Source organism: Pan troglodytes, chromosome 5 (genome assembly GCF_028858775.2).
Source record: "Pan troglodytes isolate AG18354 chromosome 5, NHGRI_mPanTro3-v2.0_pri, whole genome shotgun sequence".
Taxonomy (NCBI): domain Eukaryota; kingdom Metazoa; phylum Chordata; class Mammalia; order Primates; family Hominidae; genus Pan; species Pan troglodytes.
The window spans coordinates 61,658,885-61,684,824 of record NC_072403.2 but is presented as its reverse complement, the minus strand read 5'-3'; the positions used below and the strand labels follow the sequence as shown (position 1 = coordinate 61,684,824).

The window sequence follows — 25,940 nt, the reverse complement described above, 5'->3', positions numbered from 1 at the left end:
AAACCTCAGTTGATAATGACTGCAAATGAACCATTGAAAATAAGTGTTAAAAAGGGACCTTAGTCATTTTCTCTGATATTTAACAAAATGCAGAAATCACTTGGATAACACATTTTTTCAGGTGATGAATCACCTTTGTCAGACAGCTCAGATCTATCTATCTATCTATCATCTATCTATCATCTATCTATCTATCTATCTATCTATCTATCTATCTATCTATCAATCATGTATCTAAATCTATTTGAAATCCTATATTGAGGTGATATCTCTCTCCCAGTAGCTTTCATTCCTCACATCTAGGTCTTCCTTTTGATGAAATAATATATCCTTTTTTGATGAGAAAAATATTTAAAGATTGCTATCCTGTCTCCTGTAAGGTGCTGTTCTCTCCTTGTTGACAATATTTGCAGTTCTTGATGTTTAGATTTGTCTTGGTCTTCCAGTTTGGCAGAATTTCACAATAGTGCCTTGCAATACTCAATGAAGAAAAAGTTAAAAAGCTTCTGAGGTCATGTCTATTGGTAAAGTCTTCCTGTTAGACTATCCTCTCGGAGATTCACAATGCATATCAGAATATTAAAGTCTTTTTTTAAATTTTTTATTTTAAATCAATTTAATTTTGGTCTTGAATTAAATACAATCTAATTTGGGACATTGTGATGTGCCCAAAGTTTGAGACTAATAGTTTATTTTAAAATAAGGGAAGTTCTTGTTCTGATTCTTTAGAAAAACAAACAGCAACAGAAAAACAAAACAGTGATTATATTTGAGAGCCAGAAAAACTTTGTAAGGAAATAGAAACTTTTTATATGCGTCTGGTATAATAATCAGATCACTTATGTTTGTCATTTTGAGTGGCTTTGCAAATTAGGTACCAAAAGATTAAAAAAAAAAAAAGCCAGACACTAATGTTGCTCTACCTCTGGTTTAGAATCCACCCTGTATACATGTCATCTAAAGTCATCCCATGTAGACAACCAGAACCCAAAAGGAGGCTGTGGACAATATATGAATATATGCAGGTCTTCCAGCCTAATGGCACCTCCCGATATTCCTGACACACAAAAGGGCTTTATGTTATCACAGTATGGTTTACTCAGAAGTTAGTCTGGGGGTGCCATTCATCTGAGTTGTTTGGCTTGAATACACAAAGACTTTTGTCTCTACCTTGGCTATTTTAAATAAATTATTATTATTATCATTGCAACCACAGAAGACCACCAATATGATGGACTCATCAGGGTTTCCATTATGTACATTGTTTTTCTGGTTTTAAGCTATTTCAGCTGCTTAACATTCAATTAGGCTACACCTTGGCTTCTGGATTGTAGGAGTGTTTGTCATTGTGGACAGTTCTGAGGCAGATTTCTTTTTTATTTTATTTTATTTTATTATTATTATACTTTAAGTTTTAGGGACATGTGCACAATGTGCAGGTTCGTTACATATGTATACATGTGCCATGTTGGTGCGCTGCACCCATTAACTCGTCATTCAGCATTAGGTATATCTCCTAATGCTATCCCTCCCCCCTCCTCCCACCCCACAACAGTCCCCAGTGTGTGATGTTCCCCTTCCTGTGTCCATGTGTTCTCATTGTTCAATTCCCACCTATGAGTGAGAACATGAGGTGTTTGGTTTTTTGTCCTTGCGATAGTTTGCTGGGAATGATGGTTTCTAGCTTCATCTGTGTCCCTGCAAAGGACATGAACTCATCCTTTTTTATGGCTGCATAGTATTCTGTGGTGTATATGTGCCATATTTTCTTAATCCAGTCTATCATTGATGGACATTTGGGTTGGCTCCAAGTCTTTGCTATTGTGAATAGTGCTGCAATAAACATACATGTGCATGTGTCTTTATAGCAGCATGATTTATAATCCTTTGGGTATATGCCCAGTAATGGGATGGCTGGGTCAAATGGTATTTCTAGTTCTAGATCCTTGAGGAATCGCCACAGTATCTTCCACAATGGTTGAACTAGTTTACAGTCCCACCAACAGTGTAAAAGTGTTCCTATTTCTCCACATCCTCTCCAGCATCTGTTGTTTCCTGACTTTTTAATGATTGCCATTCTAACTGGTGTGAGATGGTATCTCATTGTGGTTTTGATTTGCATTTCTCTGATGGCCAGTGATGATGAGCATTTTTTTCATGTGTCTGTTGGCTGCATAAATGTCTTCTTTTGAGAAGTGTCTGTTCATATCCTTCGCCCACTTGTTGATAGAGTTGTTTGTTTTTTTCTTGTAAATTTGTTTGCGTTCTTTGTAGATTCTGGATATTAAAGTCTTACAAAGCCTTTACAGTGACAACACACACACACAAACACACACACACGTATGTGCACATGTCCTCTCAATTCTATTTTAACTAGTCTTCCTCAAAATTATCAGGCTATGGATTCATTGGGTGTGTAGTACTATTTTTTAAAAAATCTCAATCTAATGGTTCCATTTATAAAATTAAGATACTAATATTATTTTCTTATAGGGCCAGGCATATATAGTGAATACTATAATATGTTATTTTTATGTTACATAATAATAATATCTCAAAATTAGTGAGAAGAATTGAAAATAATATTCTGAATGTTAGTTAATAATATTGCCAAAACTAACAAATTGTTTTATTCATAGTTATCTTTTTCTATGTCTGTTTTCACACTTGGATTATGAGTTTTTTAAAGAAGAGATAAGGATAAGTTATTTATTTTTATCCTCAGCACTACCATTTTCCTCGGTATGATTCAATGCTTTGACATCATTATTACTCAAAATTGGAATACTACTTCCATATACATATCCTTGAATTATGTTTATTTTTTGTCAGTTATATATATTTTATGTATGTTGAGTTTATAGTTGGTTATTTATATCCTAAGCATTTTTTTCAGGAATGATTGGCATACCAGTTTTCTATCCTCTAGAATATATTTATTAATTGTATTTAATTGCAGAATTTTACATTGATCACAATTAAAATTCCTATCTTTTCTGTATGCCCACTGTTCTGTCTGCTCAGTATGTTTCTTAATGTCATCTAATGAAGCTCCCTTTGAGCTTACTTTCACCTTTCTATTTTCTAAGGATGTGAATGGTATAATTTAACACATGACAAAAATGATAAAAATAAAGAACTAAGAGTCTATTAATACTTTATAGTCTATTTCTAAATAAACTAATGCTTATTTTTATTAACAGTCCATTTTGGAATATTTATGGATATTGATGCTTAGTTCACGTGACTTCATAGTTTTGGGAAATTTTAATTATCTTTACAAAAATGAAATGTTTGTTTATCTAGCACCTCTGATATTTTTCTAATTATACCTGATTTAAAAAATATTACTCTTAATGTTTCTGCTACTATAGCTACGTATTGTTTCAGTATTCTTTGGTATAATTTGGCTAAGACTTTATTTTAACATGTGTTTAAATCTACTCTCAGATTTAGGATTTCACTGATATTTTTCCTAATTCCTTTGACTTAATTTGTAAAATCTAAAGTGCATGTATATCTTTACCTGGCATCCTCTTCCATTGCCATTTTAAACTCTGGGATGATATAGATTTGATAGGTTTCTATTTAATTTGCCAAATAGTATTTTTAAAAATTCAATTCAATCTTAATTCAGTTCTACCAAGTTCACATTTTTGAACATCTGCTATTGAGTAGTGTTACTGAATTATGATTGTTACTTTATCTTCTAGGGTTATAGTATATTTATTGTCCTCTGTGATATTTGTTTTTGCTAATGTATTTGGAATTTTTTACTAACTATTTTTTCAATCCTGAAATATTCACAGAGACTCATACTTTGTATTTCAATTCTTTTTTTTTTTTTTTTTTTTTTTTTTTTGAGATGGAGTTTCACTCTTGTTGCCCAAGCTGGAGTGCAATGGCACTATCTCAGCCCACTGCAACCTCTGCCTTCAGGTTTCAAGCGATACTCCTGCCTCAGACTCCTGAGTAGCTGGGACTACAGGCACCCACCACCACACCCGGCTAATTTTTGTATTTTTAGTAGAGAGGGGATTTCACCATGTTGATCAGGCTGGTGGTCTTGAACTCCTGACCTCAGGTGATCCACCCGCCTCAGCCTCCCAAAGTGTTGGGATTACAGGCGTGAGCCACCACGCTTGGCCATATTTCAATTTTATATACTGTTGATCAGGTATGACAATCTCTAGCAAAACACTTTTTTTATTTTAAAATAAGCATTGGTTCATTGACAGAAGTTCATTATTCTGCATTGTAAGAAAATGCAATTCTGTGCCCTGTTATTACCTATAGATGCAGGATTCACTTTCTGTACTCCCCCTTTTCTTCCAAAGAAAGATGTTTAAGGGAAAGAACATATAGAAATAGCGATATGTCTTATAGAATATTTCAGGTTTCTATGAAGGACTTTAAAGTCACCACAGAAAATAATAATATAGTGCCATAAGAGCATAGACTTGAAATTCCCAAATAGGGAAATTTCTATATTTCTTGGAGTCTCAGTTTACAAATCTGAAAAAATAAAAAACAAATGAAAAAGTATTTCAGATCGAGAAAAATAATTTCAGATGATGTGGGAAGGGCTAATGCATATCCCAATGCAAAGATCATAGTTGATAATAAATACATTCATCAATATATTTTCATATAACTTCATATGAGCATCTATGTTAGTTTACAGAACTATATACATAATGGCAAAAAATTGTTTTTTATTATAATAACAGTAGGTACAGTTTTCTGACACCTACCTTTATGTAAAGATAAAGTAAGTAAAATGTTCTAGGTGTCTTTATTTAATAAATAATTAGTTTTATTACATAATTTAATATATGCAAAATAAATCGGTAGGTTTTGAAGTGTAATAATAAAATAAATGCCACCCAATTTAATAGCAATATCATTGAATCTTTCTGTGAATAATAGCTGAAAACACAAGTTTTAGATAAATAGTCGAACTCTTTAAAATACATTTGAGAAGTATGGGGAAAGGGTAGTGTGGGATGAGAGAGCTCTTATTTATGAATTTATCTTACAGAAACATTGCAGATATAGACAGATGTAGACGGATTCATGTAAAAGTGTTTATCGCTGTATTGTTGCTTACAATTCACAAATTGAACATAATTGAACAAGAAAAAAGTTAAGGTATAATTTTTGGAAAAATAGCACAGAGAAAACACATATTACCTTTCTATTTTTTTTGAGACGGTGTCTCTCGCTCTGTCATCCAGGCTGGAGTGCAGTGGCGCAATCTCTGCTCACTGCAAGCTCCGTCTCCCTGGTTCACGCTGTTCTCCTGCCTCAGCCTCCCTAGTAGCTGGGATTACAGGCGCCTGCCACCACGCCTGGCTAATTTTTTGTATTTTTAGTAGAGACGGGGTTTCACCGTTAGCCAGGATGGTTTCAGTCTCCTGACCTCGTGATCCGCCCGCCTCGGCCTCCCAAAGTGCTGGGATTACAGGTGTGAGCCACCGCGCCCGGCCAAATTACATTTTTGAAAACTATTTACTAACACTGAAAAATGCTCAAATAATAATGTTAATTGACCCAAACCAAGAAACATTATTATATACTTTATTATACTATTTTAAATAAATTTATATATAAAACAGATTGAAGGAACCCATCAAATATTCATTGCAGGCTGTGGGTAATTTACATTTTAATTCTTCAACATTTTCTGTGTTTTTAAAATTTTTGTGATGAACATTATTGGTATAAACAGCAATGTGAATAATTATAGTTGAGAGAAAAAAGGTAATGAAACGATTTTATGCTACACACATCTTTACAAAATAGCATTCCCAACTTCTGCCAGGTATAGAGAGTAAAAAATCAAAACAAAACAAAATAAAAAACACTAGGATTTAAAAATCAGTTGCTCTCATTTTTTCTTAAGCCATGGAAGGTATTTTTTTCTCATAGGAAATGAAGATAAATAGTATCTTTTTTAGTTTTCGAAAAAATTTACCACTGCTTTGGAACTTTGACTTTAATTCTCTGAGAATTCTCTGAGAAGAGTAAATATTTTTTGGAAAATAGTTACCACAACTTTGGAACTTTGACTTTAATTCTCTGAGACAAGTATTGCATTAAAAATACTTTATTTACATATCACATGATCACAGTTAAAATGGAATTTCAATTTGAAAAGTAATTTAAAAATCCTATTAATTGTTTTAACTATTGATTATTTGTGGCTTCATATATTTCTTAAAGAACTAAAGTGGAAGTAGAAAAAGGAACTAGTACCTCTGGCTATTTTTAAAGCAGAGTCACCTCTCAAAACTTCCGTGTCAAAGTTGTGGATTTTATCTACTTCGTATTTTCAGTTAAACTCAGAAACAATTGAAAAGTCAGGGCAGACTGTACTCTTTAATGTAATTTATTTGACAATGCATATATGTTTTCACATATGTAAAGTTTCCTTTCCCTAAGATACTGCCTAGGAGTGGCTGGGTAAGGGAGATCTGTACAGTAATTTAGACTGATGTTTTATGGATATGTTTTATATTCAAGACACAGTCTGATCTATTAACCATCTAATCTATGAATTATTTGACGGTGTTATGCAATCAAATTTAAAATATGGTAGATCCATTATGTCACCTCTTTTCTTATTTATTTATCTTAGTGAGACTTATAGCTCTTAAAATTATATATTTTATTCCTACCATTTCTCCCACCTTCCCAATTTATCCCTACTCATATTTAAATGTGTGTAATTTAAAGGAGTGTTCTGATACTTATCCAAATCTATATTTTACTTGGTAAAAAGTTAACACACTTTGCATCATTTCACTTATTTAATCTTTTCATATAAGGCTGACAGCCCCAAATTCTATATAGAAGGCATTGCTCTATAGTCACACCTCATATATCTGGCATTATTGGGAAAGGAGGTTTCCACGTGATTGAATTTTCCAGATAATTCAGCTGAGCTTGGAGTGCTTTTGTTGAGCGTCTACCATGTGGCAAGCACAGAGGACATAAGGCCAAGTAAATAGGGCCTCAGAAGCTCATAGCCTGGAGGCCAGGGACTGTGGTGGGGCTACCACACACAGACTTTAATAACTATAATACAATGTGCTAAGAACGATGATGTAAATATGCACTAAGTGTTGTGGAAATAGAAATGAAGAGAAAGTTAGTTAATTTTTTACTTGGAAGGGTAAGGGACCTTAGGGAAAGCCTCTGAGAGGAGTTCACTTTTGAGCTGAACTTTTCAAGAAGAGTAGGCACTTTCCATAGGCAAAACAACAAATGGGGAAAGAATAGGGAGAGAGAGAGAGAAAGAGCGAGAGAAAGAGAAAGAGAGAGGGAAGGAGGGAGAGAGAGAGAGAGAGAGAGAGAGACAGAGAGAGAGGGCAGAGGTGTATGCCAGAAGAAATGTTCCTAAGCACTAAAATGTTTAAGTGTATAAAAATGTTTAAGCGTATAATGAATTAAATTAATACAATAAAATGATCAATGCCAGTGTTACTACTAATAAGAATAGCAGCCAGCACTTACACATTTAATGGACACTCACCATGTGTCTGGCGCTGTGCTAAGTGCTTTACTTGAATTAATTTTTTCACAAATATATATATTAATGTATTCCCTAAAGAAAATGTGCTATGTAGAATCAACCTTTTCCTAATGCTCTGCTATGAATATAAATTTCTGTACTCCATTGTGAAAACATTTTAAGCTAGCCTGCTCGATGTCATTAGCCACCTTCAGTACTTGGATATATATAGTTAAGCTGTCATCATTCCAGTTCACAGTCAGCTTCATATTTACATCATCTCCCCCTGCCTCCTTCTTTTCTAAGATTTGTGATTCTTCTGCGGACATACTTCAGAAGGTACTCTGACATTTTCCACTCAGGAAGATTTCCTGGGCTCTTGAGAGCAGGGTGCCAGAACAAGACACTCAGATGGGAGATTATGTTGTTTCTAAAGTGTCTAGAACGGTACACAAGCATAGCTTGCATATCTTCAGTGTGTGGGGATCATGCTCTATTTTAGAGGTTCTTACCTGGGGTGATTTTGGTCCCTAGGAGACATTTAGCAATGTATGGAAACACTTTATTTTGTCATCCACAATTGATAGGGGGCAGGTATGTGTGTGTATTGTTACTAGCATTTAGTGCGTAGATATGCTGGAGTAGTAATGTGGGTAGGAATGCTGCTAAACCTTCTAAAATGGACAGGACAGCTCCTCTGCCTCACAAAGAGTGCTTTGATCCAAAATGTCCTTGGTACCAAGGTTGAGAAATCTTGCTCTATTTGAAGATTTAAGATATAAACCTAAAGTGGAAATAGTTTGTGCCATAAACTAATATATCAGTGAATTTTGCTTTGACCATTTAATATTTTGGATCATAAGACTCATAAGATGAAAGAGCTCTTAGGAGTTTGTACTGGGTACATTGCTCATTCACTGCATGAAAAATGGTTGAACTGTCTGTGTAATAGCCTCATGTCCTTTTTGCTTGTTGAATGAGGGGACCTCCTGGGTGTATACCTGGTAGCACATGTTTAAATTTCTCTGCAGGGGAAAAATATGAGATGATGTAATGCCAGGAAACCTACTAAATATTAAAAATGTCTTGGCAATTAAAAAAATTCTGCTCAGTGAAAAGTGATTAAATTTTCTTAGTGAGATTCCAACTTTTTTTCATTTCTGCCATGCTTTTCATTCAATTGCATCTAATATTACTATTTTACCAGTTTTCATCTGTACCTTTTAAATGCAGCATGGAATCAGATATTCTGAAAATTAATGGTTAGTAAGATTTATAGAATTGTATAATCCCACATTTATTTTGGGGGAAAAAAGCGATTTACCATTTGAAAACATCGATCAGACACCCAATTCAAATTCTAGCCCATATAAGCTAAAAGCTGCTCATGAGAGAAACTTTGAACCTTATAAACTCTAGAATTTACCATTATTAATGTGTAGTCTCTTGAATAATATGATGGTATTTATGACAAATACCCAGAGAGAGATGTATGCTTTCTCCTTGGGTGGCCATCATTATATTTTTACTGGACTTGATAAGCTATTCAAGGAAAAAAGGAGATGGAAGAAAGTGAAATAGTTATAATAATAGAAGCTTTGGGAAAAGTGGAGATGTAGTTGTGGACTACAAGTTTCGTACTTTATGAAAATAAAGTAGTGTGGCATCCTTTACTCTAAAATTTGTCTGTGTAGCTTCTAGATAATTTCTTAAAGCTTTTCTGGACCAGGTTTAAGTGCTTCATGATTAGATAGTAGAGTGGCTATCCTATTGGTTTCTCCTTTTTGTTTCTCTTTGTATATAAAAAAATATGTGGCTATCCTCTTGGTTAAGTATCCTTTTTCTCTCTCTCTCTCCATATATATATGTATATAATATATGCATGGATACACACATATACATATATTCACGTAATTGAAACCACAACCACAACCAGGGTTAATATTCCTTTTCTTATCTCTTCTTCTTGATTATATAAATGATTTTACTTATTTTTTATAAGTTTTCAACCCATTTTTTCTCCAGTAGAACTGAGAGGTGGTTTTATTATGGATTATGTATCAAAAATATTCCTAAAGTTAAAGAAGACGAATAAATTTCTATTTCCAGAGTTTCTAAGTACAGGTTGTTAAATAACTTTTACATTAATAATTGCATAAATCACTTCTGACTATGAGTTGGATGCAAGAATAATGCATACAACTCATATACATTTACACACTATACATGTAGTTTGTTAAGAAAGTAGCAATTATAGTAATTTGTATATCATTTTTATTTGTGTATTCTTTTATCCTTGCAATAGATTTTTGAAGTAGACATTACTTTAATTTTCATTTAGAGAATATTCATTTAATCTTCTTTTAATCTTCATTTAAAGAAGAAGGAAGATAACTTAAGAAAGGTGACTTTAAAGAACATAATGATTTTTTTCTAATATTAAGCAAAGCCTGAGTATAGCAAGTCAGCGTTGAAATTAAGCAGGCACCAACTCCATCTATGATTGTGGTTCCTAGATTCATGAAGGTACATGGATAGTGTGGCTCTTTAAAGTATCTGTGGGGCGGGTCAAGATGGTTGACTAGAAGCAGTAGCGATAGGAGGCTCCCATTGAGAAGAACCACAACAGCATGCAAATCCTACACCAGCAACCGAGGTATCCAGGTTCTGTCATCAGAACTGACTGGGCAGCTGGTATGACCCACGGAGAGGAAGGAAGAGCAGTGGGGTGCAGTGGCCCACCTGAGGGCCTCATGGGGCAGAGGGGCCGCCACCCCCCAGCCAAGGGAGGTGGTGAGTGAGCATGCTATCCAACCTGGGAAAACATGCTTTTTCCATGGAACTGTGCAGCCCACAGATTGGAAGATCCCACGTGTAAGCCCACGCCACCAGTGCCTAGGGTCCCAGCCATGGACCTGTGCAGGTTCTCAACAGCCACTAAGCTAGAATCTGCTTAAGCCTGCTGAGCTCACAGAGGGAGGAGTGACCAGAACCACAGCTATGGTTGACTGCTGTCAAAGCCATTTGAGGTCCTTGGAGGAGGGTGAGAGCCAACACCGGGGACAGATAACTGCCTAATACATTAACCTCCTACGGCGGGAGAAGGGCAGCAGCTGTCTCTATAGCTCCAGGCTGCACTTTTCCTTAGCTGGACCCAGGGAGGCTGGATGGCTTGGTCCCAAGAAGTATCCCTCACAGCCAAACACATCAGCTGTGGCATACTGTGGACAGAGTGCCTCTTCAGGCCTGACCTTGACCCATCCCTCCTCACTGGGCAGGGCCTTCCTGCAGGAGCTTCTAAAACTCCAACCAGGTGCTCAGGGACAGAACTCTGATCTCCCTGGACCTGATCCCCTAGTGGGAGGGGTGGTCACAGTCTCCAAAGACCGGCAGACTTAGTCTTTCCTCCGGCTAGTTCTGAGGAAGTCAGGCAGCCCAGAAGAGTGGGTTTCTCCCCCCACTGAAGTACACCTCCTCCATCAAGGAACAGTCAAAGTGCTTTGTTAAACTGCTCCTGCTCCCCATGCCATCCACCTGGGTAAGACCCTCCAACAGGGATCATCAGACACCATATACAGGAGTGTTCCTACTGGCATCATGTCGGTGCCCCTTGAGGTCAGAGGTACCAGAGGAAGGAGCAGGCACCCATCTTTGCTCTTCTCCAGCCTCCTTGAGTGATATCTCCAGTGGGTGATGGAGTGAACCAGATTAATAGGGCCTGAAGTGAAGTCCCAGCAAACCACAGCAGCCCTACAGAAGAGGGACCTGACCATTCCGAGAAAAACAAATGAACAGAAAGAAACAATAGCATCAACAACAAAAAAAGTCCCCTCAAGAACCCCATCCAAGGGTCAGCAGCCTCAAATATCAATACCAGAGAAACTCATGAAGATGTGAAAGAATCAACGAATAAACACTGAAAACCCAAAAGGCCAGAGTGCCTCTTCACCTCCAAATGATTGCAGTGCCTTTCCAGCAAGGGTGCAGAACTGGACAGAGGATGAGATGGACAAATTGACAGAAGTAGCCTTCAGAAGAAGGTGGGTAGTAACAAACTCTGCTGAGCTAAAGGAGCATGTTGTAACCCAAAGCAAAGAGGTTAAGAACCTTGATAAAAGGTTACAGGAGCTGCTAACTAGAATAACCAGTTTAGAGAGAAACATAAAGGACCTGATGGAGCTGAAAAATACAGCATGAGAATTTCATGAGGCACATACAAGGATCAATAGACGAATCGACCAAGCAAAAGGAAGGATATGAGGGTTCGAAGATCATCTTGCCGAAATAAGGCATGCATACAAGATTAGAGAAAAAAGAATGAAAATGAATGAACAAAACCTCCGAGAAAAATGGGACTATGTAAAAAGACTGAACCTAGGACTGATTGGAGTACCTGAAAGAGATGGGGAGAATGGAACCAGGTTGGAAAACACACTTCAGGATATTATCCAGAACTTCCTCAACCTAGCAAGACAGGCCAACATTTAAATTCAGGAAATACGGAGAACACCACTAAGATATACCATGAAAAGAATGACCCCAAGACATAATAATCAGAATCACCAAGGTTGAAATGAAGGAAAAAATGGTAAGGACAGCCAGAGAGATAGGCCAGGTAACCTAAAAAGAGAAGCCTATCAGACTAACAGTGGACCTCTCAGTAGAAACCCTACAAGCTAGAAGAGGGGTGGGGGGCAATATTCAACATTCTTAAAGAAAAGAATTTTCAACCCAGAATTTCATATCAAACCAAACTAAGCTTCATAAGTGAGGGGAAATAAAATCCTTTCCAGACAAGCAAATGCTGGGGCATTTCATCACCACCAGGCCTGCCTCATGAAGGAAGCACTAAATATGGAAAGGAAAAACTGGTACCAGCTACTGCAAAAACAATCCAAAATATAAAGACCAATGACACTATGAAGAAACTGCAACAACTATTTTGCAAAATAACCAGATAGCATCATGATGGCAGTATCAAATTCATGCATAACAATATTAACCTTAAATGTAAATGGGTTAAACACCCCAATTAAAAGACACAGACTGGCAAATTGGATAAAGGGTCAAGACCCATCGGTGTGCTGTATTCAGGAGACCCTTCCTATGTGCAAAGACACACATAGGCTCAAAATAAAGGGATGGAGGAAAATTTACCAAGCAAATGGAAAGAAAAAAAAATGCAAGGGTTGCATTCCTAGTCTCTGACAAAACCGATTTCAAAACAACAAAGATCAAAAAAGACAAAGAATGGTATTACATAATGGTAAAGGGATCAATTCAACGAGAAGAGCTAACTATCCTAAATATATATGCACCCAATACAGAAGCATTACAATTTATAAAACAAGTTCTTAGAGACCTACAAAGAGACTTAGACTCCCACGCAATAATAATGACCACACTGTCAATATTAGGCAGATCAGCAAGTCAGAAAATTAACAAGGATATTCAGAACTTAAATTCAGCTCTGGATCAAGTGGACCAAATAGACATCTACAGGACTCTCCACACCAAATCAATAGAATATACATTCTTCTCAGTGCCACGTGGCACTTATTCTAAAATCGACCACATAATTGGAAGTAAAACACTCCTCAGCAGCAAATGCAAAAAAAACTGAAATCATAACAAATAGTCTTTCAGAACACAGTGCAATCAAATTAGAACTCAGGACTAAGAAACTCACTCAAAACCACACAACTACATGGAAATTGAACAACCTGCTCCTGAATGACTCCTAGGTAAATAATGAAATTAAGGCAGAATTCAAGAAGTTCCTTGAAACCATTGAGAAAACAGACAATGCACCAGAATCTTGGGGAACACAGCCAAAGCAGTGTTAAAAGAAATATATAGCACTGAATGCCTATATCAGAAAGCTAGAAAGATCTCACTTTGACACCCTAATATCAAATTTAAAAGAGCTAGAGAAGCAAGAACAGACAAATCCAAAAACTAGCAGAATACAAAAAATAACTAAGATCAGAGCAGAACTGAAGGAGATGGAGACATGAAAAACCCTTCCAAAAATCAATGAATCCAGGAGTTGGTTTACTGAAAAAATTAACAAACTAGATAGACAACCAGCTAGACTAATAAAGAAGAAAAAAGAGAAGAATCAAATAGACACAATAAAAAATGATAAAGAGGATATCACCACTGGACCCATAGAAATACAAACTACCATCAGAAAATACTATAAACACCTCTATTCAAATAAACTATAAAATTTAGAAGAAATGGATAAATTCCTAGACACATGCACCCTCCCAAGACTTAACCAGGAAGAATTTGAATCCTTGAATAGACCAATAACAAGTTCTGAAATTGAGCCAGTAATAAATAGCCTACCAACCGAAAAAATACCAGGACCAGATGGATTAACAGCCGGATTCTACCAGAAGTGCAAAGAGGAGCTGGTACCATTCCTTTAGCTACTATTTCAAACAATTGAAAAGGGAGGAGTCCTTCCTCCCTTTTATGGGGCCAGCATCATCCTGATACCAAAAACTTCCAGAGACACAATGAAGAAAGAAAACTTCAGGCCAATATCCCTAATGAACATCGATGTGAAAATCCTCAATAAAATACTGGCAAACCGATTCCAGCAGCACATCAAAAAGCTTATCCACCACGATCAAGTTGACTTCATCCCTGGGATGAAGGCTGGTTCAACATATGCAAATCAATAAATGTAATCCATCACATAAACAGAAACAATGACAAAAATCACATGGTCATCTCAATAGATGCAGGCCTTTGATAAAGTTCAACACCCCTTCATGTTAAAAACTCTCAATAAATTAGATATTGATGAAAAATATCTCAAAATAATAAGAGCTATTTATGACAAACCCACAGCCAATTCATACTGAATGGGCAAAAGCTGGAAGCATTCCCTTTAAAAACCGACACAAGACAAGGATGCCCCCTCTCACCATTCCTATTCAACATAGTACTGGAAGTTCTGGCCAGGGCAATCAGGCAAGAGAAAGAAATAAAGGGTATTCAAATAGGAAGAGAGGAGGTCAAATTGTCTCTGTTTGCAGATGGCATGATTCTACATTTAGAAAACCCCATTGTCTCAGCCCCCAAACTCCTTAAGGTGATAAGCAGCTTCCGAAAAGTCTCAGGATACAAAATCAATGTGCAAAAATCACAAGCATTCCTATACACCAATAATAGACAAGCAGAGAGCCAAATCATGAATGAAATCCCATTCACAATTGCTGCAAAGAGAATAAAATACCTAGGAATACAGATAACAAGGGATGTGAAGGACCTCTTCAAGGAAAACTACAAACTACTACTCAAGGAAATAAGACAGAACACAAACAAATGGAAAAACATTCTATTCTTGTGGATAGGAAGAATCAATATAATGAAAATGGCCATACTGCCCAAAGTAACTTATAGATTCAGTGCTATTCCCATCAAATTACCATTGACATTCCCCACAGAATTAGAAAAAACTACTTTAAATTTCATATGGAATCAAAAAGGAGCGTGTAGAGCCAAGACATTCCTAAGCAAAAAGAACAAAGCTGGAGGCATCGTGCTACCTAACTTCAAACTATACATCAAGGATGCACTAACCAAAACGGCATGGCACTGCTACCAAAACGGACAGATAGACCAATGAAAAAGAACAGAGACCTCAGAAATAACACCACACATCTACAACCATCTGATTGTCAACAAACCAGACAAAAACAAGCAATGGGGAAAGGATTCCCTATTTAATAAATGGTGTTGAGAAAACTGGCTAGCCACATGCAGAAAGCTGAAACTGGACACCTTTCTTACACCTTATAGAAAAATTAACTCAAGATGGACTAAAGACTTAAATGTAAAGCCCCAAATCATAAAAACCCTAGAAGAAAACCTAGGCAATACCATTCAGGACATAGGCATGGGCAAATACTTTATGATGAAAATGCCAAAAGCAATTGCAACAAAAGCCAAAAGTAATAAATGAGATCTAATTAAACTAAAGAGCTTCTGCACAGCAAAAGAAACTATCATCAGAGTGAACAGACAACCTACAGAAGGGGAGAAAATGTTTGTATTCTACTCATCTGATGAAGGTCTGATACCCAGAATCTACAAGGAACTTAAACAAGTTTACAAGGAAAAAAAAATAACCCCATCAAAAAGTGGGCAAAGGATATGAACAGACACTTCTCAAAAGAAGACATTTATGCGGCCAACAAACATATGAAAAAAAGCTCAACGTCACTAATCATTAGAGAAATGCAAATCAAAACCACAGTGAGCTACCATCTCTCACACCAGTCAGAATGGCGATTATTAAAAAGTCAAGAAACAATAGATGCTGGTGAGGATGTGGAGAGATAGGAATGCTTTTACACTGTTGGTGGGAATGTAAATTAGTTCAACCTTGTGGAAGACAATGTGGCGATTCCTCAAGGATCTAGAACCAGAAATACCATCTGACCCAGCAATCCCATTACTGGATATATACCCAAGGGAATATAAATCATTCTGCTATAAAGCAAAGACGTGGAACTAACTCAAATGCCCATCAATGATAAACTGGTTAAAGAAAATGTGCTACATATACACCATGGAATACTATAAAGCCATAAAAAGGAATGAGATCATGTCCTTTGCAGGGACATGGATGAATCTGGTCAAGGGGAGGGAGAGCATGAGAACAAATAGCTAATCATGTGGGGCTTAAAACTTTGATGATGGGTTGATAGGTGCAGCAAACTACCATGGCACATATATACCTATGTAACAAACCTACAGGTTATGCACTAGTATCCCGGAACCTAAAGTAAAATAATTAAATAAATAAAATCAAGTATCTGTGAGTCTTACAGCTTATTGGCACCTGATACCAATGAGAAATGTTCAACTATATTTTTAAAACAAGCAAACACTTTTGCCATGTGTCTATAATATAGTACTCTTGATAAAAGAGATTTCAGCAAAAGATGAATGGGCATCCCATCCAGTGCATATTAGTTTACCCAATGTCTCTTGCTAAGAGGTGATTTCATTTATAATGAAATTTTGCATTTGAACTCTAAGGATAGTGTTGTAGAGAGGTAAATAAACATTTGCTTATTCCAGAAGATTTTCTGTACTGTACATACATCTCTTCTTACATTGAAATAGTGCAAGAAGTTCTATCTTCCACATACAAACTTAAATGCATCCTATAAGTAGCCTCATGATTATCACATTAAAAATCCCTTTACATGACTGTTTGCACCTATTTCCCCAAATTCCACAGTATTTGTCCTTTCCACATCATAACCATATTCACAGATATAAAACTTTACTTTCAATTCCTTCTCTTTCTCATATTTAATTCACCCCTCAATGCACTGTAATTTGATTTTCATAACTCCACTCAACTAGTCATCTACCATCAGCCTCCTCTTTACCAGATCTTATACTTTTTCTTTCTTCTTATTCTCCTCAGTATTTGATATTGTTGATCATTCCCTATTTAATATGTGAAATATCCTAATCAGGGGAATATATTAGTTTCCTAGAATTGCCATAACAGATGACTAAAAACTATGATGGCTTAATACAATAGGAAGTTGTTTTCTTACAGTTCTGAAGGCTAGGTTTCCCAAATCAAGGAATTGGTAAGGCCACGCACCCTCCAAAACCTCTAGAGGATGATGCTTCCTTGCTGTTTTCATCTTCTGGTAGCCCTAGAAGTTCCTTGGCTGTGTGAAGATACTGTAATTCCAATTTCCTCTTCTATCTTCATGTGGCTCTCTTCCTTCTGTGTGTCTCTATCTTTGTGTCTCTCCTCTTCTTCTTATAAGGATACTGGTTATATTGAAATATGGCTTACCTCATCTTAACTTGATTACATTTGCAAGCATATTTCCAAATAAGATCACATTCACAAGTGTGAGGGACTAGTACTTCAACATATGTTTTTGAAAGACACAATTTAACCCATAACAGGGAGTAAGCTAGATTGTGATTGATAAGAAAAATAAAATTATTGTGAGTCATAAGGAATAAGAGATTTATTATAGGGATTTTACTTTCTGCAATCATGGGACCTGGTTAAATAGTTCTTGTAAGGCTGTTGCTTCTCTATCTTGTGATGGGTCTAAAGTTATCTTCCCATAGGCAGCTGGGAAGAAAAACAGATACAGAATTGGAGAGAAAAAGAACTAGAACTTTTCAGGATATGCTGGAGCCCCAAGGACAAATTAGAACCCATGTCTTTCTCATGCCTTTGGAGTTCCAACTTTAATGATGTGCGTGGCCTGCAGGGGAGATTGGTATGCTTCACCATGAATTCCAAAAACTCCTTTGCTTAGGATGTAGAGAAGCTGAAGGAGGTGATCTTGCAGAAGGAATTGTGGGCCAGAATTTGGAGAAGCTGACAGAGCTGTTACTCAGTGGAAGCTGAAAGAGCCCAGGTGCTCCCAACAGTAAGGTGAGCTAGCAGATCAGTGACAATGTATGCGAGCAGCAGAAAAGCCTGGCACTTTACCAATTATCCAATCATAAACTTGGGTGCTGCTTCCATTCCACTACCCAACTCCTGTGCAGATTTCTCTGATGGCTAACTTCAAAGCAGCCCCTAACAAATTCCCAAGGGAATTCTGGAATTTGTCATTTCTGTTTAGGTAATATGACAATGTACATAGCCACAACAGTCCATCCTTGTCAATTTGGCACTAATATACATCTCTTATACCCATTCATAACTTCTTCCTGTTTTTTTTTGTTTTTTTTTTTTTGTTTTATTTTGTTTTGTTTGAGGCAGAGCTTCGCTCTTGTCACGTAGGCTGGAGTGCAATGGCGTGATCTCAGCTCACTGCAACCTCTGCCTCCTGGGTTTAAGCGATTCTCCTGCCTCAGCCTCCTGAGTAGCTGGGATTACAGGTGCCTGCCCTCCCCCACCCCCCCCACCCCAGCTAATTTTTGTATTTTTAGTGGAGACGGGGCTTTGCCATGTTAGCCAGGCTGGTCTCGAACTCCTGACCTCGGGTAATCTGCTCACCTCGGCCTCCCAAAGTGCTGGGATTACAGGCATGAGCCACCACACCCGGCACCATTCATAACTTATAAAAAATGTAATAGCAAAGTAATTCTGCCTTTTAATCCATCTTTGGATGTTGTTCATTCCTTTTCTAGCTGAGCCATACTCCCCCTTTGAAGTATTGTAACTTCAATACTGAAATATGTGATTAGCTACTATCAACACTGCTTATACTAGATGGGAGGTAGATGGGGAAGAAAAGGGGAAAAAAAGAATTATTTAATATATATTAGGTAGGTGCAAAAGTACTTGTGGTTTTTGCCATTAAAAGTAATGGCAAAAATACATATATATTTAATACAAAAACATAAATATATTAATTTCAAAATAAGGAAGAAATACCATATTACAATATTCATTTCTGCAGCTAGTCACATGGTTGCAGTTGGTATTTATAATTTCCTTCTTTTACTATGCTATCAATTTTCTGTTTATTTTGACAAGCACCATGGCTGGTCACTTTTCCTTATCTAGTAAGGTAAATCAAATATTTATTGTTGAAGTGTCTGGGCCATTAGCGATAATGCCTGCAATGAACTGTGATTTTCCATTTACTTTTGTCATATGACAAGGGAGTACGAAGTGGTGTTCCAGGTGATCTCTTGTACTCTATGCATACTCCTCATTACCCATATTGTGGTAGTAGTAGTCCAATTTCCCTTTGATATTTAGAATCATTGATTCACATGATATAGTAACCACTTACTGGCTTCTTGATTCACTGGCATGAGGAGTCAAAGTGGCCGGGTAGCTGTTTCAACTTCCAATTTAACAGAACTATTGCCATGGACACTAGAGTTAGCATTGTACTATTGGGAACTAAGAGCTCTGGACCAACATAGCCCAATGTCTTGGGAGTCAGAAGCACAGATTTTGCTAGTTGAATCATATATAGTGAGTTGAGAGGAACCACTTCCATTTCCACCCCTTGATTTCCAGACCATGAGACATCTGGCTATGAGAGAAACAGTCATCCTTGCTATATTGGTTACTGATTTAGATCATATAAAGCTTCCCTGAAGGATATCAGTTCATTCTTGTAAAATATTGGTACCCAACTTGTGGCATAACTGAGTCTTCAAAAGGCCATCCTTTTGATGGGAAGCATGGGAAGACCAGTGACTTCCGTAAGCATGAGCCCATTTTTTATCAGAAGCGATGCAGTATGGAATTCTATGGATAAGTGAATAAGGCATTCTGGAAGTTCATGTGTGGTAATTTTGGGGAGAAGCATCATGGACAAAGAAGACAGATTCATATCCAGAGCACCCTTTCCAGAGAGAACGAAGTACTGCCCTTCCAGTACTGAAGTAAGTGTTCCAGTATAATTAGCCAAGAGCAAAGTGGAGATTTATCCTCCTGGGAAATGCTTCTGCAAGGATTTATGGTAGAGATTTGACCTTATGCATTCCTAGAGCTAACCAATCTATTTAAGTCTGTTGCTCTGCATCTGAAGCTGGGCTTAAGGTCCACAGGACAGAGTCAGAAAGGAAAGATGCATTGGGGGAAACAAGGACAAAACAGAACCTGTGAAGATAATCTGGAACCCATGAGGACAAAGTGGAACCTACCTCCAAGTCTCCAACTTCAATGATGCAGTTGACTTTCTAGCCGCCAAGTCCTTTCCTTTAGAAGTGGATGCCTTGCCCTAGATTCAGAGGAACTAAATAGGGAGAATTAGTGGGATCTGAAGGAGCTGCATGCTCAACACCAATAAGATGAACGAGCAGATCTCCACAATATGTCTAAGTTGCAATAACACTTGATCACAAGGTAGTCTTCTAAGCATAAATATGGCTACTGCTTCGCTGCCACCTTCTAAATGTTACCCAAATTTCCTTTGCAGCCAACCCTAATCCCAAACGATACACAGTAGTTCCAGCTTAGTTGAATTGATATAGTATAAAACCACCATGGAGTGTGAAAATATGTTAAATTGAAAAAGTGAATAAATGAATTAATAGATAGATGGATTTGTGAAATGACAGCCAAAGTCACTTCTTAGCTGTTTCTACCCATCTTGTTTTAGGCTAATGGCTCAGATCAACCTTTCAGTGGTCCAGTCCAAATATCAATGCTTTTCTTCAAGATAAGGAAAGCAATTGAATTATGGTTTGGGAGTAAAGGGAGCTGATATTTTATAAGAGAAAGTGTTCTGAAAATGGAAAACTGGGTTCTGATCCCCCCATTGGCTAAGTGAACATGGAAAATTATTTGATTTCTCTTTAAATTTCCTTATGAAAAAATAGTTTGGCTAAGTAATTTATATCTCACTCAGTTCTAGTATTCTGTGATTTATTTTGGTCACTTTCAGAGTTAAAATCCCAGACTCATTGATTTCACATCAAATATTCTTGGTCAATTTTTTTTGTCTTATAATGAGAATACTCTAGAAAAATAGAGGAAGTTAACATTTCCAATACTACATGCCTGGTGTGCTACTAGGCCTGTTCACATCCCTTATATATCGAATTATAAGGAGAACACATTATCATAATATAATCATATCCAATGATATTCCCTTTACTCAAGTAAAAGATCAAACAAATTAGAGCAAGAAGTTGAATGTTTATACACTTGATTTTTTGTATAAGCGTAGGTAGATAATGAATACACTTAAAATAGACAAAACTATAATAGTTTGTTAATATTTCGCATACATATTTTAACTCACATGTTGTCTGAAATGATTAATATAGTATTCCTTGTCTCACTCTCAAAACATATATATGATGGCTTTTTCTTCAAACTTGTCTCATGCATCTTTGACATTATGCCTTTATCACTAGAATCACATTTTTAATCATATATCACAGTGTTAATAAGTATATCGTCTTCAGATCCATCTATGTTGTTTGAAAAGTAGCATTTTTGTATATTTGTGTATGATACTGTCATTGGAAATACTATGCTATCGAAAGTGCAGGAATCCACAGGTTGTGTGTGTGTGTATACGTGTGTGTTTGTTGTTGTTTTTTAGCATTTATTTAAATGCATAAATGTTATATCCACAATACAACCTCTAACTCTATTCTTATATAAGGAAAGGGTACTTATATAAGTGCTTTTTAAAGTGCTTTTTAAAAAGGTGATGTTTCACTGTGGGGAGGTCTGTGCAAACCTACCCCAAAGTCCCAGGAATCTGAGAGGCTGAAGAGACAGGCTGACAAAACCAGTTTCCTTGGAAGAAATATTTAATAGGGACTTAGGAACAGAAGCCATGTCTGTATCTCGGGCAGCAGCAAGTTGAGATGGTGGATTCCCACACCATCACCCAGGGAGGAGAGATGGTTCAGAAGGGAGCTGTAGGACAATTGAAGTATGATAACATAAAGGTTGTTTGACCTAAAGGCAGAATTTGCGTAAGTACCTGCTCTTACACAAGGAAGATAGATAAACTGAAAATATTAGAGGGCTTCCCAGAACAGAAGTTAATCAGAAGCCAATAGAGTGGATTAGCTTTCAAGATGGAGTTGCTTTGGCCTCCACAGGTAAACTTCTAAAGACAGTCAATAGTTGAAGTTTTGAAACAACACTCCCAGAAATACTTTCTAAACTTTTTGTGCCTTGTTTTCTCTACCTCCTCCTTCTCCTTTTCTCCTCTTTCTGCTCCTCTCTTTTTCTTCTTCCCCCTTTTTGTAAATACAAAATTAACACTGATCGAGGTTATTTGAAGGTAATGTGCTTCTCTAAATAATAGTTTCCCAAAACTCATAGGTCAAAATGAAGCAATTTAGAGACATTTGTATTATGGCAGACCCTATAAAAGATTGCAGATTTAAGTGTAATTTACCTCTTAACCAGATAGATATTCAAAGTATTGCACTTGGTCTTGATCAAACCTTTTAAGGCAGGGATTATCATACCATTTTTAATACACAGGGAAATTGAGGTTGAGGAATTCCTTAATTGTTCAAGATCTGTCTGATCTCCAAATCTTTATAGCACTAGATTGATATTGATAAAAAGATGATAAATATTAATTTCTTGGCTATATAGCTTCTATATTCTCATTCCACCAATTAGCATTTTTGGTTGAGTTATGCTAATGGTAGTAACTTAAATTCTGCTGAATTTTGGTTCCTGCTGTTTAGTCTTTAGTGTAGTGTCCTTCTGGTATTTTAAGATTCTCAAGGTATGTATGCAAAACTCTTTCTTCTTTCACTAAAGTAAAAGGCACTCATGCAAGTAAATATACACAAACATACCAATCGCCCATGTATAACTAGACATGTTTAAACTTCTGGTCATGATGAGTCAGACCTGCTCAAATGTATTTGTATTGACAATAAATGTATGTATATATTATATATTACTATTCACCTTTGAGCAGATAAACTTAATATTCCAAAATATTTCATATCTGATAAGCTTATTTGATACTACAAATCTAACTTTATCTGTTAAACCTGACTCTGTATTTAACAATGGCATGATGACTTTATTAACCATAGGGGAAATTATTATACTGATCTATATCATAATCAAGATGAACAATGAAATTTTACCTGAAAAAGAAAATGCAAATTTTAGTCATTATGATTTCTATTAATATAAATTTACTTTCACATATTTGTTTTTGAAAACCTCTCAGTCTTGATAAGTGCTATGTTGTCAATAAAGACAGACTATTCACATCCAGGAATATTTACATTCCCACCTTAAAAAAACCCGCTTTATTAGTATTATGTATTAGTATTAGTATTATGGGTTGAATTGTGCCCTCTCCCCCGATGTTGAAGTCCTAGCCTCCAGTAACTCAGAATGTGACCTTTTTTGGACATAGGGTCTTTGCAAAGGCAGTTGACCTAAAGTGAGGTCAGTAGAATGAATCCTAACCCAATACGACTGGTGTCCTTATGAAAAGAGGAAATTTAGACACAAAGACATGCATAGGAGAAAAGATGATGAGAAGGGATACAGGGAGAAGACAACAATCTACGAGCCAAGGAGAGAGCCTGGAACAGATCTTTTCCTCCGGTTTCAGAAAGAACCGACCCTGCTGACACCTTGATTTTGGAATTCTAGCCTCCAGAAATGAGAGAAAATCAATTGCAAACTCTAGTCTGGTATTTTGTTATGACAGCCTTAGAAAACAATCACACGCGGTGGCTCACGCCTGTAATCCCAGCACTTTGGGAGGCCGAGGTGGGTGGATGACGAGGTCAGGAGATCGAGACCATCCTGGCTAGCATGATGAAACCCCGTCTCTACTAAAAATATAAAAAATTAGCCGGGCGTGGTGGCAGGCGCCTGTAGTCCCAGCTACTCGGGAGGCTGAGGCAGGAGAATGGCACGAACCCGGGAGGTGGATCTTGCAGTGAGCTGAGATCGCGCCACTGCACTCCAGCCTGGGCGACAGAGCTAGACTCCGTCTCAAAAAAAAAAAAAAAAAAGAAAGAAAGAAAATAATCACAAACACCATTCTGAAATATTTGCTTATGCACATTCATGTAAATGGGCTTTTTCTTTGCTACAATGTAGGCTTTAATTTCAAGTATTGTAACTGCACCTTATTTAAAGGATTTATGGAATTATTTTTGCTACAAATAAATATGTTTTTTCTTTATACATGTATTTTCTCTATTGCACTGTTATTAAATGCATTACTATTTAAAATGTTCTTTTATTGGATATTGTAAGAATTTCTTTTAAAAAGTGAAGTAAAACTGGTGAGGCAGGACAACTTTAACAAGTTTATTTTATACTGTTCATGGGAAATACTTAGGATATTTTACTATTCCCGGTAGTATAAGTGCCATATTTTAGTGGAGAAATTTTATACTTCAAAATAAATCCCCTCTAACATTCTACAGAATGGGGTTGGGGGGGACTTGTTTTTAAGAACCTTCTATGAAAGGGGCCATATGAGTAAAAATTACAGAATTATTACCACTGTGTTTATTACTCATAGTCTTGATTCTCCTCAAGCATATTCTGTTGTTTATAGGTAATGCAGAAGAGCTTCGTATATGAAAGGAGAAAGGAGAAATTAAATAATTTGTCAGTCAAAAGTAAAATAGCTTTGACCATTAATAGAAAACTGTGCACTTATGAAATCAATTGAACTTTCATAACTTTTCAGAGGTGAACTAGAAATATATGGCTCTTTTTAGACCATACCACTTCATCTTCCCAGATTTACTTTCCAATGAATTGCAATTTGCATCACTGAAATTCAGATATTTAGGCCATTCTTGATGCTTTTTCTAAATATATACATCATCATTCTCAGTAAACTATCGCAAGAACAAAGAACCAAACACCGCATATTCTCACTCATAGGTGGGAATTGAACAGTGAGAACATATGGACACAGGAAGGGGAACATCACACTCTGGGGACTGTTGTGGGGTGGGGGGAGGGGGGAGGGATAGCACTGGGAGATATACCTAATGCTAGATGACGAGTTGGTAGGTGCAGTGCACCAGCATGGCACATATATACATATGTAACTAACCTGCACATTGTGCACATGGACCCTAAAACTTAAAGTATAATAATAAAAAAAGGAAAAAAAAATACAAATTCCATAAGAAAAAAAATATATATATATACATTTAAACTGGAACTGTCTCCTTCATAGACATGCTGGAAAGTTTTGGGATTTGAACATGGAGAGTTTGGAGAATTTTTTTTTCCTGAAGAGATGGCACAATTTAAAAATAATAGAAAATATCATTGAAATGACTACCAAAAGAAATTTGTTAATTTTGCTTCTGAAAGTTTACCTCCTTGTTCTTTTTTGTTTTTCATGTCTTTATTAATATTATGCCAAGGGATGACATTATGAGCCTTGCAGAATTGATTAGGACATTTTTGCCATATTTCAGATGAAAGCAGACCTGAAATCAGTGTAGCACTCAAGTATTTCCCAAGGTACAGGGTGACTGCTCCTCTTTAAGAAGTGAACAGTATAAATGAGTTAATTCCAAGATTAAGGTCTCAGAGATATTTACCAAATATCTCAAAACTTTAAGACAATTCTTATTTTCTTGTCTGCTTATTTGGAGGATTTTTCAATTTAGGAGGAAGAGGAAGAATTTAACTGACCTGCTATCACACTGGGACTATAAAGGGTTCTACAAATTCTAGTGAGAACTAAAGGAATCATTTTACTGCTTTGTATGATATGCTTGTTATAAGTCTGCAGTATCTAAAACTGAATCCTATATCAGATGTGAAAAAAGCAAGCGTTTCAAACCTTCCTTTGGTAAACGCTATGACTGTAATTGTGAAAAGACAATAAAACATTCATAGTTTGTATTAGGATATTTAGATTATTTCATTATCATATTACATTTATTTGAATTTCTCTAGATTAATAGAAAAAAATCTAGTTAAGAAACGAAGATGTAGTTTCTAAGA

The 25,940-nt window shown here is 36.5% G+C and overlaps 1 protein-coding gene across 2 annotated transcripts in view; it reads left to right on the top strand.

The window, feature by feature from the left end:
- The window catches only part of BMP5 (bone morphogenetic protein 5), a 124,205-nt gene that overhangs the window by 56,449 nt on the left and 41,816 nt on the right, over positions 1–25,940 (top strand). The window lies entirely within an intron of this gene.